Consider the following 19,944-nt stretch of genomic DNA (forward strand, 5'->3'; position numbering starts at 1 on the left):
CACGGTGGTGTAGTGGTTAGCACTGTCGCCTCACAGCAAGAAGGTCCTGGGTTCGAGCCCAGTGGCCAACAAGGGCCTTTCTGTGTGGAGTTCTCATGTTCTCCCAGTGTCTGCGTAGATTTCCTCCAGGTGCTCCAGTTTCCCCCACAGTTCAAAGACGTGCAGGTTAGACTAATTAGAGGCTCTAAATTGACCGTAGAGGTGAGTGTGAATGGTTGTTTGTCTCTATGTGTCCGCTCTGCAATGACCTGGTGACTTGTCCAGGGTGTACCCTGCCTCTTGTCCATGGTCAGCTGGGATAGGCTCCAGCTTGCCTGCAACCCTGTACAGGATAAGTGGCTACGGATAATGAATGGATGGACTCAAGTAATAATGGAAATAAAAATATAAATAATGGTTTGAGTAAGAGTATGAAAGTATCTTGGAAAAGATAAGCAGTGATGATGATATGATCAAAACCATTATGTAAATAAAGAGACAAAATTTTCAAATTGTTTATTTACATGCATATTTTATCAAGCAGAAGGGATAAGTTGCCTATCAAAGAATGTTAATTTTACATCAGCAGTAGAGTCCATTCTGGGCTCCATTTTCCATAATACACCACAGCCTTCAAACATGGCCTCCACAGACTACAACTCCCATTCCAACTCACGCTCACAGTCGTTAGAGTTCTAACCATACACACCTGTTACCAATCACACACACACCCTATATATACACCCATGCTCACATAGACCCTTTGTGAAGTATTGCTTAATACTGTGTTGTCTGAACTTACCAAGCATTTATTCTGGGTTTGCTCTTCTGGTTTTTGTCTCTGTTCAGTATTTTTGACTCATGCCTCTCTTTTTTGCCTATTACAGTTTCTTTGCTTATCACTTGACTCTTGCCTGCTTTCGACCAAGTTTTTGAATCACGTTTTGGATCTGTCTGCTCTATTTGTAAATAAATGTTTTAACCTACACTAGCATCCTCACTAGCTTCATTATGTAACAGTTAACAATATTCTTAACTTCCTTGCTTGCTAACAAGGTAACATAGCCAGTGTTAGCAGTGAGCATCAGGGTTAAAAGCATGTTTCTAACCAATATGGAATACAGATAGTAGGAATTAATCACTTAATTAAAATTAACATGATTATTTCCTCACAAATGCTAAATTGAAGTGTTTGCTCCCTTTCAACTTTTCCACGTTGTATAATATTGCAGCCTGGAACTGACGTCTTTAATTGAGATTTTAACCATTTGGTTTACACAATATGTCTAATATTTGAAGGTGCAAAAAAATTGTGACACAAAGGTCAGTAAAAACAGACAACGTTGGTTACAAAATGGGTTTCCAAAAAATATTTTTGAAATAAGGCTATATAACACAACAAGAGTTGTGTTTTTTTTTTCCTTACTTTTTCAGGGTGGGGGTTGACTTTTGTTTCCTTATGGCACATAATTATACTGAGACCAAAAGTTTGTGGACACCTGATAATCACACCCAAATGTGGGATTTCCCCAAACTATTTCCACAAGGTTGGAAGCACACAGTTATATAGGATGTCGTTGTATGCTGTGGAATTACAATTTCCCTTCATTGGAACTAAGGAGCCCAAACATGTTCCAGCATCACAATGCCCAATGCTGTGCACAAAGCGAGCTCCATAAAGACATGGTTTGCCAAAGCTGGAGTGGAAGAATTCAAGTGGGCCTCAACCCCACTGAACACATTTAGGATGAACTGGAATGCCGACTGCACCCCAGGCCTCTTCGCTGCACATCAGTACCTGACATCACTAATACTCTTGTGGCTGAATGTGCAAATCCCCACAGTCATGCTCCAAAATCTAGTAGAAAGCCTTCTCAGAAGAGTGAAGGTTACTATAACAGCAAAGCGGGAATAAATCTAGAATAGGATGTTCAGAAAGCACATATGGCTCTCTACACACATTTGGGCATATAGTGTATCTGCAAGTGTGACCTGTCTTCAAAAGTTTAGGAATAAATTGCATTCTTTTTCTATGCTGTAGTCAGATCCATTCAACTCAGCAGAGGACCGCAGATACATCATATCTCTTCTCTCACTCCAGCGATTGCAATTATTAATTGATTAATGAAAAAAAAAACAGATCATTTTTAAAACCTGTTTCATGCTGCAAAATAGCTACAAGAGAGTTTAGCTCATGTGATTACTTATGTTATAGCAGTTGCAAACAGATCCTTTTGAAATTAATATGCCAAACAAACAAACAAACAAACAAACAGCTTGTCCTGTTACCAAGAAACCAAAAAGCACAAACCCCTCTGTCCTGAAAACTCACCTCTGGCAGGAAACTGTTACAAAGCACTGATACCCAAAATTCCTTCTATAACTATTCCATAAACATTTCCATATCAATTATCAATAAATATGGGAATTTAATCCACACCTTCAGATTCAACAAGTCAAAACCACTGTGGGAATATCAAATTAAAGCAGCTTTTCTAACTCAAGTTACTAACTCTAGTTACACTAGTTCTCTCTCTCTCTCTCTCTCTCTCTCTCTCTCTCTCTCTCTCTCTCTCTCATGTTAGTAGTCAAGCAATGAGGCAGAATTGGTAGTGGCATTGCCAGAACCCATTCGTCAAGCCTTCTTAGGGCCAGTGAGTCTCCTGATGCCAGCAGCTCATTTTCTAGGCGGTATGCCAGGCACTCATGGTGCTGGGCACAATGCCAGGCCTCCAAGACTCCATCAGCCAGATGCCATGTTGGGGCAGCCTATCAGCATGGGCATAGTACAGCCACATTCTACTGGCTAGTCAAGTAGAACTGTAGACACACACACACACACACACACACACACACACACACACACACACACACTTTTTTGCATTACTTGTATACTTTTACATTTATGGTGACTTATCCAGACCAACTTACAGAAGTGCTTTGTGGTCTCCATTAAAAACATCTCATGTTAGTTCACAAGGTCAGGGTCTAACAATACCATTGAGTTGAGATCCTGTTAGTGGAAGGATATTCTAGCATGAAAAGAAAACATACAAGTCAAGGCATTTAAAAAAAATAAATTAAATATGTGTTACTTTTTTGGTAGTACTCATATTACTTAATTATCTTTTCCATTTATGTACATTAGTTACGCCTATATCTAAATGCAACCTTCAAATTAACCAAATGAAATTAGTTGGCATTTTTTTTTTTATGTAAAATACAATTTTACTCACTTGGAGAAAAAAAACCCCTTCTCCTTAACATCATTCACATTTTCCTATCATTGTCCCATCATTGTGGTACTCTTACTATATAAGGGTGTGTAGTCTGTTTGCAATCACAGAACTAATTTATGGAATGAATGCACAAGCATGTACCACACACACACACACACACACACACACACACACACACACACACAGAGTAATTTCAAATGTGTTAACTGGGTGGCCATGCACTTCAGACACCTTTTCCTATTGTGAGGACTTTTACAAAGCAAGTAAACAGACCTCCTAATTTCTTGTTCTCTCTCTCTCTCTCTCTCTCTCTCTCTCTCTCTCTCTCTCTCTCTCTCTCTCAACAACTTTATATCTGCTTTGCAAGCTCAGAACACATGTAAAGAATTGAGAACAAACGTGAACAATACACACAAGACACTGTAATTTGAAATGAACTTATGCACTTACAAAGTTTCTAAAGATAGATGGAAAGAGTCCATGAGAGAGAGAGAGAGAGAGAGAGAGAGAGAGAGAGAGAGAGAGAATGAAATGTTCATTTATGAACATCTGCAAAAGCAACATCTGGTAGGTTACACTTTCCATTTTTCCATTTGCACATGATTCATATTAAGGGACCGAATTAGGGCTTGAACTATTTTGAATTGTAATATGATTAAATGGGTGTAAGTGTTTAATTTGGAGGCATTATAGGATTCTAATTAATTCAGCTAATTAAGTGTGCAATAAATACTGCCCATTTTGGTTCCATATGCATGCGGTAAGTTCCCAAGATTCCTAGCTGTTTTGATTGAAACATGTTTAATTTTATGGCAAGCCACACACACAACATGATTTATGGTTCGGCCGGAATAGGAATCATAGACACAAAGAAATCACAGAATCGTGAAATTAAATGAGGGTGAAGAATTTCCGTCCAAAAGGACTGTTGACTTTAATCAGCTCTCTATGAAGGCCAAACCACTTAGGATTTTGTGAACTTCTCAGTCTGGAAGCTCACTGCATCGCCAAAAAAGTATAAAATGTATTATTTCCACAGTAGATGAAAAAGTAGATATTTTAACTGACCTCTCATTTTACTGATCTTGCATTTTTACTTGTTCAAACTCTCATAAAGGAAACATTAAAATGCACATAAAATCAGGAGGTTTTATTCATATTCAGTGTTTCAGTAGTACTGAGAGTCATGTGATGCAGAATGATTATGTAATAATGTATAACAGTGTATTTATTATGCAGCCTTTAAAAAGAGACAAACAATAAAAAAAATATTTTATGTAAAAATCTCATATTATCACAGTGCTACATGCTTCACTGCTTGTTCTAACAGTGGAATAAAATACAACCTAATATTAATTTATATAATGCTCTTTTTTAGTCCTAATTTACTGGAAAACTTTAAGTATCACTGCATTCATAGCTGTCACAATTCACAAATCCTTCATTAATCATAGTAAGTCATGTTTAGTAGTTTACATTTTTAAAATTTATAAATATCATAATGTGTTGATTAACAAAGAAATAAAAAAATATCATCTTTTTACATTAGCTCATAATTTATCATTTGGCTGCTGCTGTTGTTGTTGTTGTTGTTGTTGTTGTTTCATATCCTGAGATTCTGACTTGTCTTTAATGTAGGCTATAATATAGAAAATATTAAATTTATTCAATTTAGTTGATGAATATCTGATACAATTACTGTTCAAAATGGACAGGAGATTGTGTATAAGACTTATTTGAATTTTTTGAATTATAATTGTATATTTAAAATGTATGAATTTCTCTCTGTTCCTACTTCTCTTCTGTCTCACAGCATTTCTCAGTAAATTATGTAGGACATTGTCAGAAGTCTGGAAAGTGGGTCAGGCCTGTTTTTCAGAGGGAAAATCAATTAGTCATGAACTCAAAATGGTTATTCAGAATCTAGTGAAACATGACAGGAGAGAAATTCAGCACCTGTGACTCATAATTCACATTTAATAAAGGCTGCTAAGCCAGTCAATGCCCACGGAACCTTATTTTAACACTCTGCACTAACACTAACGTGACCCCTGGCGAGTTTGAGGCCATGCCACGTTTATCCTAAATTCAATTAGAAAACAAGAAGAGAAATGTTAAACATACATGTTCATGTGATACATGGCTGTTTATGTATTTGCATTCATTTAGTGAAGAACTAAGGCACTGATTTAGTACTCCTGAGCCACTTTTATGGCTTTTCATTTGTGCAGCCCATATTTTATCAGGGGTCATGTAATGTGATTCAGGTTCAGGTTATATTCACTTACGCAGAAGAGGTCAACACACTCCTAACTGTAGTGATAAATGCCCAGCATGTTTGAAATATGAAAGTTAGAGCATGAATATTAAAGTTTCAACATTAAAAAATTAAGCTGCTTGCAGCTGATATTAAGAAGAATAAAATATTCCAGTACATGCCACATACTGGGTCATTCCATGATTGGGGTGCTGTTGTGTTTCACTGATATTATATTAAAATATGTATAAAATTTAAGCATAAAAGTGATTTTACATAGTTTAAAAAACCTATTCAAACATTTCAGATCATGAATTAAAATATTCCTAAAACCTCTACAATTAAAAAAATATATATTATTTTTTACTTCTCTGAGCCCAAGACCCGAAATGTAATCATTCTTGCCCTAATGTGTGAACCCTTCTCATACTTGAAAGGTCCTTTTTCCATGAGTTGTCCATTATAGGTTATGAAAAGTGTCCACTTTACTTCCCAACAACATTCACTTAACCCCATTATCTGAACACACTGCCCTCCACGAAATGTTTTGTTGTATGCAACAAGAACTTGCATCATCCAAATTTCCTGATGATGGAAAGAAGAAAATTAAGGGTTTTTTTCCCTCTATTTTCAATGCCATGGTGATGTTGAGTGAAAGGGTCACAACCCTTATAACCTGAAAGTCAAATATAATAATAATAATAATAATAATAATAATAATAATAATAATAATAATAAATGAACATTTTTAAAAAAGCAATGCCCTTATGTCATGAGCATGGATGCTAGTTAACCATATTTTTTGTACTTTCTAATTCTATGCTTTAAAAAACAAAACAAAAACCCTCAGCTCTGTCATTATTTTAAGTGCAACATATTAATGCGGTTTATGAATGGTTAAAAAAATTGTTTTTCTTAAATTCTATGTTGAAAATTTTTAAAAACAAAGTTTTAATAGTTCTGAAGATCAAATAGTACCCTTATCATGCAATCACCCAAGCAATAATTATTGTTATTCATATTTTACATATTTTGATACTATGAATAGAATATGATACAGTATAAAGTCATGTAGAATATTTTAAAGTTATACAAACTAAAACTGTTGTTATATAAAATAGTTTAAAGGTCTTTTTCATTAGTTTATGCAAAGGTACAGATTTATCAATCAGCCAGTTACAAAATGCAGGCAGTTACACACTGGCTGCTTTATTTATTAAGGTGTTTTATTTAAAAAAGTTAGCTTGTACAGTGGAAAATACCAGATAGCTTTTGCAGGGTCCATTACTTTGCATAAAAGGCAAGAAAGTGCATGCTGAATTCCTTACAGTGGGACGTGTGCTGTAAGCTCCAGTACCTGTTTTTCTTCAGTGCGTTATGTACAGGAATGATGAGATGCATGGCACAGAGCTTCCATTGAGCGTGGGTTTGTTCTGGAACCATTTTGTGTCTCTACACTCATCAAAAAGACATAAATAAGCTTCAGGGTTTTGCTACAGCTCAACAAATCTGTCAGTCAAACCAGCCCACAGCTTTGCTCCAGGTTCAGATCACTCGGACACACACACAGGCTGCGTATGAACAAGATGGAGCTCCTAGGGACTAATGACAATTTAAGTGAATGACAATGTAATAATTGTTTCATATTGTGCAGGGTCACTGGAAAGCACCTAAAAAATAAACTACTTTAAAATAGTATCCATATTTAAAAGTGAAAGCAGGGACACAACACTTTGGTGTTTATTAGCGAAATATTCAAATTTGGAAAAGAACATTATGAGATGGAGATCAAATTATGTAACTGCTACTGAAGATAAATGAATGAATGAATGAATGAATGAGAAAATGACAATGAACCTATTCTTAGACACACTAGAAGACTTGGGTGTTCATGAAAAATAAATAGATACTTGTGGCAGCGGGGGCGTGGTCAAGCATCGGTCTGTGACGGGAGGGTGGAGCCGGGGAAGGTGAGTGGCAGATTCGCTACACCTGACGGTAATTAACCTGTGTTTTGTGTGTGTTTTCCCAGTAAACCGCTCCCTATTTTAAGAGGCTGAGAGAGAGCAGAGGGAGCGCGACCCGGGAGTGGAGGCTGAGAGTGTGTCTGTGTGCTGCGAGTTCTTTTAAACTGAAAAGTTTATTAATAAAATACACTGTTACTTCCTCCAAACGTTGTCCTGCCGTCCTCTGTGCTCCACCCACGCATTGTCCGCGCTACAGTAGTGCCGAAACCCGGGAAAAGGTGGAGCACCAGTGCTACAGCTCCATGGAATCCTCCCCGTTCGCGGACTTGGTCCACGCCCTCGCCACGGCTCAGCAGAGCCAGCACCAGGCACTCGTCACGCTCCGAACGGAGCAGGAGTGCCGCTTCGAAGCCCTGGTGCTGGCTCAACAGGAAGATCGAGAGGCGTTCCGGCGGCTCCTCGCGTCGGCGGGGTCCACCAGCGCCCCGGCCGCGGGCCCGTCTCCCCTCACTGTGACCAAGATGGGCCCGCAGGACGACCCCGAGGCTTTCATCACCTTGTTCGAGCAGGTCGCCGAAGCCTCGGGGTGGCCGATGGAGCAGCGCGCGGCGCGCCTCCTCCCCCTCCTGACTGGAGAGGCGCAGCTGGCCGCGTTACAGCTCCCCGCCGACCGCCGGCTGGCCTACGCTGACCTTCGCCGGGCCGTCCTCCAGCGCGTGGGGCGCACGCCGGAGCAGCAGCGCCAGCGCTTCCGCGCGCTGCGGATGGAGGAAGCCGGCAGCCCGTTCGCGTTTGGCCAGCAGCTCCGGGACGCCTGCTGGCGGTGGCTGAGGGCCGAAGATCGCGACGCCGAGGGAATCATCGACCAGGTGGCGCTGGAACAGTTCGTTGCCCGCTTACCAGCCGGAACCACGGAGTGGGTCCAGTGCCACCGCCCGGCGTCGCTGGATCAGGCCGTAGGACTGGCGGAGGATCATCTGGCGGCTGTACCGGCGGCAGGACAACGGATGACATCGTCTTCTGTCTCCTCTTCTCTCTCTCTGTCTTCCCCCCCTCTCTCTCTGTCTTCCCCCCCTCCTCCCGTGTCCCGTCCTCGCCCCATTCCCCCACCACGGAGGCGGGGGCCGGCCCCACCCCAGCCGGCCCGCCGCACCCGTGGTGCCCTCCCGTTTCTCCCTTCTGTGTCTGTCTCTCCCCCCCCTCAGGTGAGTGAGCCCCAGAACACAGTTGCAGAGGGGAGGCCCGGGCCGGTTTGCTGGCGCTGCGGGGAACCGGGCCACCTGCAGCAACAATGTGCAGCGATGGAGGTGGGGGCGGTGGTGCGGATCCCCAACGCGCCAGAGGCTGCCCTCGATCGGGCCGGAGCGTATCGCATACCAGTAAGTGTACAAGGGGCTACATATCAGGCGTTGGTGGATTCAGGCTGCAATCAGACCTCGATCCGCCAAAGCCTGGTGCAAGACGAGGCATTGGGGGGAGCACAAGGGGTGAAGGTGTTGTGTGTGCACGGGGATATTCACAGCTACCCGTTGGTGTCAGTCCACATATATTTTAGAGGGGAAAAATCTATAGTGAAGGCGGCGGTTAATCCTCGCCTTACCCACTCTTTGATCTTGGGGACCGATTGGCCGGGATTTCGGGGTTTAATGGCACGCCTAGTAAAGAGTGGGTCCTGCCGGTTGACGGGGGAGGGTCCCGGTGTCGCTTTGGCTGGAGCGGCGGTCGCAGAGCCGTCTACGTCACCTCCGCGACAGGGGGAGGAGCCGCCGGCCCCTCCTCTTTCTATTGGGGAATCCCTCGTGGATTTCCCACTGGAACAATCGCGAGACGAGACTCTGCGACACGCGTTTGACCAAGTGAGAGTAATCGATGGTCAAACGCTCCAGCCGAACGCCACCCCGTCCTTCCCCTATTTTTCCATTTTGAAGGATAGATTATATCGAGTGACGCAGGACACTCAGACGAAAGAGCGAGTCACCCAGTTATTAATTCCAAAGAGCCGCCGGGAATTGGTATTCCAGGCGGCCCACTTTAATCCCATGGCTGGACACCTCGGGCAGGATAAGACACTCGCCCGGATAATGGCCCGATTCTATTGGCCAGGGATTCGCGGCGACGTCCGTAAGTGGTGTACGGCGTGCCGCGAATGCCAGTTAGTAAATCCAGCGGCCATTCCAAAAGCGCCCTTGCGCCCCCTACCATTAATCGAGACCCCGTTCGAAAGAATTGGGATGGATCTCGTTGGGCCATTAGATCGGTCAACACGAGGGTACCGCTTTATATTAGTCCTGGTGGACTATGCAACGCGATACCCGGAAGCGGTGCCTCTTCGCAATATCTCAGCACGCAGTATTGCAGAGGCCCTCTTCCACGTCATCTCCCGGGTTGGAATCCCGAAAGAGATTCTGACTGACCAAGGCACCTCGTTTATGTCACGGACACTGAGCGAACTGTATGGGCTACTAGGTATTAAGCCGATCCGCACCAGCGTTTATCACCCACAGACGGACGGTTTAGTTGAACGGTTCAATCGCACCCTCAAGAATATTATTAAAAAATTCGTAAGTGAGGACGCACGTAACTGGGATAAGTGGCTCGAACCCTTGTTGTTTGCAGTGCGAGAGGTCCCCCAAGCCTCCACGGGGTTTTCCCCGTTTGAATTATTATACGGGCGTAAGCCGCGCGGCATCTTAGATGTACTGCGGGAAAATTGGGAGGAGGGACCTTCACAGAGCAAAAACGAAATTCAGTACGTTATGGATCTGCGCGCAAAACTCCACACGCTCACCCACCTAACTCAGGAGAATTTGCGGCAGGCCCAGGAACGGCAAGTCCGCCTGTACAACAAGGGCACGCGCCTTAGAGAGTTCACTCCGGGAGAGAAGGTACTCGTCCTGTTGCCCACGTCGAGCTCCAAATTAATCGCCAAGTGGCAAGGACCCTTTGAGGTCACACGGCGAGTCGGGGACGTCGACTACGAGGTTAGGCGAACGGACAGGGAGGGGGCGCTACAGATCTACCACCTCAATCTGCTGAAACTCTGGAATGAGGAGGTCCCCGTGGCGTTGGTGTCGGTAGTTCCGGAGAAGGCGGAGCTGGGGCCGGAGGTCCCCAAAGGGTCATTGGCATCACGTACCTCTCCGGTCCCTTGTGGAGACCACCTCTCCCCGACCCAACTCGCGGAGGTCGCCCAGTTGCAGGCCGAGTTTTCGGATGTGTTCTCGCCCCTGCCCGGTCGCACGAACCTCATAGAACACCACATAGAGACGCCCCCGGGGGTGGTAGTGCGTAGCCGCCCTTATAGACTACCCGAACACAAAAAAAAGGTGGTTCGGGAAGAACTTCAGGCCATGCTCGAAATGGGCATCGTCGAGGAGTCCCACAGTGACTGGAGCAGCCCAGTGGTCTTGGTTCCCAAGGCCGACGGGTCGGTCCGGTTCTGTGTGGACTATAGAAAAGTCAACGCGGTGTCTAAATTCGACGCATACCCAATGCCTCGTATTGATGAGCTGCTCGATCGACTAGGCACGGCTCGCTTTTACTCGACACTGGATTTGACGAAGGGATATTGGCAGATCCCCTTGACTCCATTATCCCGAGAGAAAACGGCCTTTTCCACACCGTTCGGCTTACACCAGTTCGTCACACTTCCGTTTGGGCTGTTTGGGGCGCCCGCTACGTTTCAGCGGCTGATGGACCGAGTCCTCCGGCCGCACGCCACCTATGCGGCCGCGTACCTAGACGACATCATCATTTATAGCAATGACTGGCAGCGGCACCTGCAACACCTGAGGGCCGTCCTTAGGTCGCTGAGGCGGGCGGGACTCACTGCCAACCCGAAGAAGTGTGCGATTGGGCGGGTGGAAGTACGGTATCTGGGCTTCCACTTGGGCAACGGGCAGGTGCGTCCCCAAATTAATAAGACTGCAGCGATTGCGGCCTGCCCGAGGCCCAAGACCAAAAAGGGGGTGAGACAGTTCCTGGGGCTGGCTGGCTACTATCGTAGGTTTATACCTAATTATTCGGACGTCACCAGCCCGCTGACTGACCTCACTAAAAAGGGGGCACCAGATCCGGTCCAGTGGACGGAGCAGTGCCAGCGGGCTTTCTCTGAGGTAAAGGCTGCACTGTGTGGGGGGCCACTCTTACACTCCCCTGACTTCTCTCTCCCTTTTTTGTTGCAGACGGATGCGTCGGACAGAGGGCTGGGGGCCGTTTTGTCCCAGCAGGTGGAGGGGGAGGACCGCCCAGTCCTATACATCAGCCGCAAGCTGTCAGTGCGTGAGGGGCGCTACAGCACCATTGAGAAGGAGTGCCTGGCGATCAAGTGGGCGGTCCTCGCCCTCCGTTACTACCTGCTGGGGCGCTCTTTCACCCTCTGTTCGGACCACGCGCCCCTCCAGTGGCTCCACCGCATGAAGGATGCCAACGCGCGGATCACCCGTTGGTATCTGGCACTCCAACCCTTCAACTTCAAGGTGGTCCACAGGCCGGGGGCGCAGATGGTCGTGGCGGACTTCCTCTCCCGTCAAGGGGGGGGGGAGTCGGCTGCGGGCCGGACGGGCGCCCGGCCTGAGTCGGGCGGTGGGGGTATGTGGCAGCGGGGGCGTGGTCAAGCATCGGTCTGTGACGGGAGGGTGGAGCCGGGGAAGGTGAGTGGCAGATTCGCTACACCTGACGGTAATTAACCTGTGTTTTGTGTGTGTTTTCCCAGTAAACCGCTCCCTATTTTAAGAGGCTGAGAGAGAGCAGAGGGAGCGCGACCCGGGAGTGGAGGCTGAGAGTGTGTCTGTGTGCTGCGAGTTCTTTTAAACTGAAAAGTTTATTAATAAAATACACTGTTACTTCCTCCAAACGTTGTCCTGCCGTCCTCTGTGCTCCACCCACGCATTGTCCGCGCTACAATACTGTTACATGATGTAATCATACAAGTTATAATCCTAAGTCATATTATTTCTTTCTAAAAGCAACAGACATTTTCATGGCTATCCAAATGAGATCATTTGATTTCACACCACTTTAAATGAAGCGTATCAGCAACAGCATGTGCTCACTACAACATTAGGCAAGTCATAAGTCATGTTTGGTTGTAAGGCATAACTCTTCTGTAAATCTCTAAATCAGGAAAAAAATAGGTTTAATTTGGAAGTGTGGATCTTCAAAAACCCAAAAGATGAAGGATTAATTTATCGACACAAAAGACTGTTCGGTCTGGTTGTAGCTCCTGTTCTGCTGAAAACTTTTTTTTTTTTTTTTGAAGCACAATCTTTTCCCTGGATCACCTGCACTCACTTTTATTTATTTTCCTTGAATGGAAAACTGGAATAGTCAGAACATGTGGGTAAAGTCCCCCCTTGGACCCTGTAAAACTAATACCCATTCAAAGGTGAATATTCTTGTTCATTTCCGTTCCAGCTCTAGAATAGCTGTTTTCTTTGTGAGAGGGAATGTGAGGGTTTCTCAGCTCCAGACCTCACTGATTTGCTGATTGTTTTCCTCTTGCCGTGACTCCTGTTTCCTCGAGTAAGCCTTCATTTCCATTCAGGCTAAACAATGTAAAAGGATTTGAGCAGCAAGTATGACTTTCCAATGCGGGAAATAATTTTTTATTGTGAGAAATAAGGCTGCATGATCCAGTTCCAAATGTGATTCGACTGACTGTACTGTACATTTAAAGTACATAATCACCGATGACTGGCTTAATTATAAAATAAGTGGCATGCTGTTCTAGATAAATAGTGTAGCAGAGCAGAGATACTGTCGCCACCCTGAAGTTGTTTATTTTCCTATAAGAACACATCCTGAAGTGTTTTATTCCTCTTATATAAACTATTTGCCAATGATTATCAATTGTAATTTGCCAGTAAATGACACATCATACTTTTCATCTTTTTTATTGTTACATTTAATGTTGTGGAACATCCAAAATACAAGTTAGGGATGGTATAATGGGCCTGATGCAAAAGTTAACCCAAAGTTTATTGTTTTCCTGTAACAGCATGTCCTGAAGTGTTTTATTCCTTTTATATCAGCAAATTGACAATGATTATATTTTGATTGATGAATCAATAACTTACTTTTTAACCATTTATGATTATGTTTAATGTTGTAGAATATCTGGATGACAAATTGGCTCTTGTTATCATTCGTTATAGCAGCTAAAACATATTATTCTATCCACATTCACTGGCTATGAGCAACCACGTGCTCTGATTGGCTACTCTACGTACTACTAGGCTATCAGCTCATTTACCATGAGTAGAGAAAAACAAAATGGTGGACTGTGTTGCTGAACCAACTGAGGATGAAATAAAAACTCTACTCGAAAACAAACCCCCAAAAAATAGAAACAAAATTACAAAATGCAGCAAAATACAGTTTAAAAGTATTTGATGGTAAGAATGTATCTTTTTTGTTTTTCAAGAATTAATATTATAAAATTTTTCACAAATTACTTCTGTCATTTCACAGGTTTGTTTACATTCTAAGCGGAAATTATTTTGTTGGATGTTTTGCATAAAGTTTTTATTTATCGAATTTGCAAAAAATAAAAATAAAAATGTTCTGTTTCTCAAAATTCAGTGAACGTGGATATAATTAAACAATTATTCCACTCAATCTTGTCATACATGGCTTATAGCCAACTCGGCACTACATGCCTCATTGGATATCAGCTCATGTATGACTCAATTCTGTGGAATAACTGTTAATTGTTCTCACCTCTCTCTCTTTCTCTCGCTCTCTCAAAGATAATAAGACAAATATGCATCTTGTCATGTTATAGTTTCTCTATCCTCGATCTGCATCTGAAACCTCTAAATTACTTCAGATTGTTACAAAGCACTGACAGTGGAGACTCCTTCTGAAAAAAAAAGTTAAATAAACATCTCCTTATGGAAAACTTTACCATATCAACCATTCTAATTTTTTTTGGTAAAATAACAAAACATTTTTAATGATTTATCATGAGTCTTTGATGTGTCCATGAAGTGTTACTATAGAAATAATAACATAAAATCTTGCAGTCGGAAGTACCATCAGCACTGTGCTGTTATTGAAAATTAATCAACACCATCTGAGCAATCAGAATCGAGAATTCAACAGTGCTAAGGTAAAAAAGTCTTTTATTAGATTTAATCTGGCACCACTGTTGATTTACAGCCATACAGAGCCAGAACCCTGCCAGTAAAATGTACAGTAGTGTAATGTCTCAGTGAAGTTAATAAGTTTGAACTTTTAACATTTTTAAAGCTATTTTTTTTGTGAGACTCCATGAGTTATTGTATGACTGTAGCTACCTTTTTGAATCAGCTAAAGCCCTTAAATTTGTAGCATGTTACTCTAAGCTCAGTGCAATAAAAAGTTTTAATGCAAATCCATAAAAACAATCTCTTTTACAAGGCTAGATTGCTGTTTATAGTCATATACTGCATGTCATTTTTCTATGGCTTGCACTGTTATTTTTATTACCATTTAAAGGTGTAACTAATTTTACATGTGTAAATGATAATGGTGTGTATAAGCATCTTAAGTCAGTTAAAATGGTTCTTTTTTCCCCCCCATCATTGGTGGAAACGCTTTATAAGGTTAACTGGAAAAAAAATACAACAAAGAACAGCAATATATTTACGACTACTGAGTGGTTTTTACATGGAAGGGTTTGCGGTACAGTACTGTCACTTTGATTCAGACCAGACTCAGGTTGTGGGAATAATGTTCATTCACTCACAGCTAGAACTTGCATCGTTGCAAAATTCTCATTCTCCAGCTCACATCCACTCTCTTCTCTGTCGTTGTGTAATGTTTTGTTTGACATTATGGGGTACAAAAGACATGAACAATAGCAACCTTCACTAAAATATTTAATAAAATATAAGTTGCCCGAGTGAGGCCACGAACTCTGCTAATGCAAAACAGAAAGAGAGAGATTAATTGATTGAGAGCACTGAAGATTTAGGATGAGTTTCTTGTAATATTTCTGGAAAAAAACTGTATTCTCTGTTATGAGACACATTTCGTGATTCTCTCTCTGTCTCTCTCTCCACTCATTGTCTCATGCAATTGTTTCCTTTTTTTTTGTTATAATTTTAGAGGCTACACTAAAATAATTCCTGCAATTCCAGCACTATAACACAACATGTTATAAATTTCTCTATGGTTTCTTTTGTTTATGTGACCCAAGAGCAGCCTAAGCATTGCCACAACCTCCTGCAGGAATCCCTCACAGAAAACTCACACAAACTTCACAAGTGAAATATCACAATGAATTAACATAATTAATTTATTCTTTTTATTGGTTTTTTTTTTTACATGTATGACAATTTAGTATTTTTTTACATGCGGTTTTCTTACATGATTCATTTAATTTCACATTTTAATTCTTCACATGTAGGTTATATGATTTTTATTATTATTATTATTATTATTATTATTATTATTATTATTATTATTATTTTATTTTTATCTGTGAGTCCCCCCCATACACACATATCCTTAATTGATTTATACATGTTCATTTTTCACACATACAGTATATACATGATGTAGTTGAATATTGCACGTTATTTTCTTACATGATTATTTTTACATTTTGTTCATGGAGTTTTATTTTATACATCTGATTTTTTTATCAAAAAGATGCAATTATTTACACGTTAATTTTCTATATGTAGGTTGTAACACTCTTGTGGTTCTTGGGAAAACAAGGAAACGGGAGACAGGCTTGCAACAATTTGGGGTGAGTGTATTATTATGCAAGCACAGAAAAGAAAAGAAAGAAAACCCCCCCCCCCCCCCCCCCCCCCCACCACCACCACCACACACACACATTTTGTAGATTGCCGGTGATTAGACACAAGTCAGACTGATCACGTATTACCTGCCAGTTCTATTTGATTCCTCGCAGCCTAGAGGTGACACTCAATTATACCCCACTGGTATATACAGTACAAGGCAAAAGTTTGAACACACATTCTAATTCAATGTTTTTTCTTTATTTTTATTAATTAAAAGACACTTCATGTCTTAAAATAATGATGGACTGTCATTTCTCTTTACTTAGTTGAGCAGTTCTTGACATAATATGGATTACTACAGTTGTGGAATAGGGCTATTTACTGTATTTTTATTATTTACTATTTACTGTTTGATCGCAAACACATTAAGAAGGCAAGAAATTGCACTAATTAACTTTTGATGAGGCACCTTTTAATTGAAAAGCATTCCAGGTGACTACCTCATGAAGATAATGCCAACAGTGTGCAAAGTATCATCAAAGTAAATAGTGGCTACTTTTTTAAGAATCTAAAATATTAAACATATTTTTAACACTTTTTTGTTTACCATATAGTCCATTTATGTCTCATATGTTACTTCATAATTTTGATGTCTTCAGTATTGTTCTACAATGTAGAAAATAATCAAAATACAGAAAAACCTAGGAAGGAGTAGGGGTGTACAAACTTTTGACTGGTACAGTAGGTCATGTAGTTTTATTTCTCATGTGATTATTTGCATGTCAGTTTTGTTTTCATACTTTTCACCACATGATTAATTGAATTTCAAATGTTAATTTTTCATATAAAAACATGGTTTTATTTTTCACATGATATTTTCACGATTCTTTTAGTTTCACATGTAGATAAGTTTTTATTTTTCACGTTATTTATATGTCATGTATTGCTATCGGGGCGGCACGGTGGTGTAGTGGTTAGCGCTGTCGCCTCACAGCAAGAAGGTCCTGGGTTCGAGCCCCATGGCCGGCGAGGGCCTTTCTGTGTGGAGTTTGCATGTTCTCCCCGTGTCCGCGTGGGTTTCCTCCGGGTGCTCCGGTTTCCCCCACAGTCCAAAGACATGCAGGTTAGGTTAACTGGTGACTCTAAATTGTGAATGTGAGTGTGAATGGTTGTCTGTGTCTATGTGTCAGCACTGTGATGACCTGGCGACTTGTCCAGGGTGTACCCCGCCTTTCGCCTGTAGTCAGCTGGGATAGGCTCCAGCTTGCCTGCGACCCTGTAGGACAGGATAAAGCGGCTAGAGATAATGAATGAATGAATGAATGAATGAATGATTGTTCACATGTAGGTCATTTTTCATGTTTTTGTCTCCCACAATTCATTCATTTCCACATGGAACTCATGTGGTTGTGTTTTATATGTATGATTTATCGATATGATTTGTTTATTTACATGTGAAGGGTTTTTTTTAAATCACTTATAAGTTTTATTTTTTTCACATGTTCATTTTACACAAGAACTGTTGTGTTTCACTTGTGATTTTCTCACAATTCTTTTATTTTCATATTTCCCATATGTAGGATGTGTGGTTTTATTTTTCCACATGATCACATGTTATTCACATGATGTCATGTAATCTTGAATTCACACATGCAATTTCAGGGCATAATATCCGGTCATTGACCTCCACTTTTTTTTTTTTAAATGTGATATATCACATGAGATCACATACATGTCATGTGAAAAGCTTATGATCACATGTGAAATGGATGTGATGTGAGTAGAGAGTCTGGTTGAAACACAGCACGTTTTAGCAAAGCCATTGTTCTTCAAAGGTTTTTGGTCAAAACAATAACAATAAAAAACCTAGTCAGATACATTTCAGCATTAGTCCTGTAACTCATTGATTGTTGTTTTCAGGGCTGGATTTTTGAACTTGTCTGGAGGGCTGTAAAGTGATAACTTTGTGAAACTGTAATGCTAATGTTTTGCCACATTTTTGCAGCTGTTTCCATCTTAAATGAGACCACCTGAGGTTTGGGGTCCGTTTGCTTTTGCGCACCCATCGCTAAGCTACGCGCCTCACACTGAGCTCCACAGTCTCCCTTGCCCCAGGGCCCGGCTCCACGCACTAATGCTAAGATCAGCATTGCACTTAGCTTGCGTGGGCCCACCTATTGAAAAATCTGAGTCTTTTTGTGAGCACACATGTGTATGTTTGTGAGCCCTGGATTCAATTACTGGCCTGCATTAGGCAGCTGCTTTAGTTTAGAAAAACACAACTCTTCTTGTAATTATCATGAAGAAGCTGCACAGGAATGTTGATCAGATGCGTAAAGGGCAGAGAGAACAAGAAATGAAAAACACACAAGAACTGAAAGCGTCACACACTGCTCTGATCCTCTTTGCCTGCTCTGGGGCCTTGGTGTAGGGAACTCGGCAGACTCTGGGAGCATGAAATGAACAAAAAAAAGCAACTGCATACAAGAATTTCCTCATCTCATCTCATTATCTCTAGACGCTTTATCCTGTTCTACAGGGTCGCAGGCAAGCTGGAGCCTATCCCAGCTGACTACGGGCAAAAGGCGGGGTACACCCTGGACAAGTCGCCAGGTCATCACAGGGCTAACACATAGACACAGACAACCATTCACACCTACGGTCAATTTAGTCTCACCAGTTAACCTAACCTGCATATCTTTGGACTGTGGGGGAAACCGGAGCACCCGGAGGAAACCCACGCGGACACGGGGAGAACATGCAAACTCCGCACAGAAAGGCCCTTGCCAGCCATGGGGCTCGAACCCAGACCTTCTTGCTGTGAGGCAACAGCACTCCCCACTACACCACCGTGCCACCATGCAAGAATTGAACCTACAAATTCTGTTTAATGTTCATGAAATCTGCCCATCTTTCATTACTTCATAGTAATACATTTATTAAATGTCTTCAGTGTACTACATAGAATCTTAAATTATTAGCAATGAAACAAAATGCTTGGGATCCTCCAAATTCTCCAACTTCAGTTATTTCTTAACACTTAGTTCATCTTTTTTCCATCTGTTCAAAATGACCTGTACTGTTGACAGACAGCTCATTCAAGCAATCATCCAAGTCAAGCAAGCATGTGACAACAGTGCAGAGCAAACAATTAGATCAAGAGTTGTGAAGAATGAGGCAAAAGTGTGATTGCTTCGACTGTGGCATGGTTTCTGTTGCCAGATAGGCTGGTTTGAGTATCTTAGAAACTGCTAATCTCCTGCTAAACATTTTCTTGGGTTTAGACAGAATGTAGTTGGGGGGGCACATCCAGTGAGCAGCAGGTGGAAATGCCTTGAGAGAGGTCAGAGAAGAATGGCCAAACTGGATTGAGCTACATTAACAATCAAGCATTGTTTGAATGTCACAGCCTTCCATGGCTTTCTCCAGTCACCAGATGTGAATCTAATACAGCATCATTGGGATGTAATAGAATGGAAAATTTGCAGCATGCAAATGAGACTGGAATCTCAAAGGAGTTTCTAACACCTTATGAAATCCATGGCTTTAATAATTTAGGCTGTTCTGAAAGCAAAATATGAGGTACTGTACTACCCAGTATTAGTAGGATGTTCCTAATAAAGTGGCCATTAAGAGTATTTACCAATGATTAGAATTAAATACTGTTCCATGTTGGAAAAATTGTAATAGTAAAATTAATGAATAGCAATGTACTCAGTTTCATGTACTATCCATCCATCCATCCATCCATCCATCCATCCATCCAT

The sequence above is a fragment of the Neoarius graeffei genome, chromosome 10, assembly GCF_027579695.1.
Source record: "Neoarius graeffei isolate fNeoGra1 chromosome 10, fNeoGra1.pri, whole genome shotgun sequence".
In the NCBI taxonomy this organism is placed as follows: Eukaryota; Metazoa; Chordata; class Actinopteri; order Siluriformes; family Ariidae; genus Neoarius; species Neoarius graeffei.